The following is a 1,035-nucleotide window of genomic DNA, read 5'->3' as shown; positions in this document are numbered from 1 at the left end:
ACAAATTAATAAACCATTAATCTGAACCTTAAGTAAACAAAAGCCACTTTGCAATTATCGCAATACAAACAGAAGTCGAGATAAAATCGACTACCAAAGTGTCTTAGGCCTAATCTTAACGCGCTATTGTTTTCCTTTTTTAGGTTTATTTTATTCTTTAAAAAAAAAATTTTTTACGTTGACAATTTGTTTTTGAGAGCCAGGGCTTCCTGTGCTGAGTTACCCGTTTCACATCCTCGTTGGATATTTTAAATTTTATATAGACAGAAAACATTTCGTACTCGAGAGACAAAGTTTAAAAAGTGACCATTAAACAAACAAAAAATATAGATGTAAAAATTAATTAAAAAGAAAAAAATAACTATAATTATAAAAGAGAAAATACCTGAAAACGGACGGTCCGATAAGCCATGTTTTCCAATGATGCCCATATTTTACACCACACCTCAATAGCTTGGGACTAAGCCAAGATATCTCAAAATCCATTGGAGACGATGATAAGCCAATAGAATTAGTGTTTCAGTTTTTGAAATCACAAAATTTACTGACAAAAATATAACTTGATCGGAGGGAAAAAAAAATAAAAAAATAAATAAATAAAATAATCAAATTAAAAAATAAATAAAATTTAATGAATATTAGCAAAATTAAATAAAATATAAATGGCGTTGATGAGCAATGAAGTTTGGCGTCACTAAACAACCAAACAAACGGACGGTCCGAAACGTGAAGTAATATTGTTAATCTAAAATTAATAAAAAAGGAAAAATGTTTAAGTTTGAAGGTAGCTCACTGGCTCAGAAAGAAACAGATAGTAAAGTTAGAAAACTTCTTAAATTAGCACAAAGAAAAATCAAATTATTTAATAACTTGTCAACTATTGTTATCATTATTATATCTCTGATCAGGGAGTAAACTCGGGTCCGAATCCGGCTGTGACAAATAATTATTTCTTCTGGAAGATTATTGATTGACCGTGGGTATAGATGAATGGAATATGGTCCGGTTACGATCAAATAAAAACTCAAATAGTAG

At 29.7% G+C, this 1,035-nt stretch overlaps 1 long non-coding RNA gene across 1 annotated transcript in view; it reads right to left on the bottom strand.

Moving 5' to 3' along the window:
• Nucleotides 1–478: 478 nt before the first annotated feature.
• Nucleotides 479–1,035, bottom strand: part of LOC136795373 (uncharacterized) — a 7,908-nt gene continuing 7,351 nt past the window's right edge. The window contains exon 3 of the long non-coding RNA XR_010842965.1: nt 479–559. This is a non-coding gene — a long non-coding RNA (uncharacterized lncRNA). The remainder of the gene's footprint in view (nt 560–1,035) is intronic.

The sequence above is a fragment of the Halyomorpha halys genome, unplaced genomic scaffold, assembly GCF_000696795.3.
Source record: "Halyomorpha halys isolate HHAL.00 unplaced genomic scaffold, Hhal_1.1 Scaffold292.1, whole genome shotgun sequence".
NCBI lineage: Eukaryota > Metazoa > Arthropoda > Insecta > Hemiptera > Pentatomidae > Halyomorpha > Halyomorpha halys.
The sequence above is the reverse complement of the archived record's forward strand: the minus strand, read 5'-3'. Positions and strand labels throughout refer to the sequence as shown.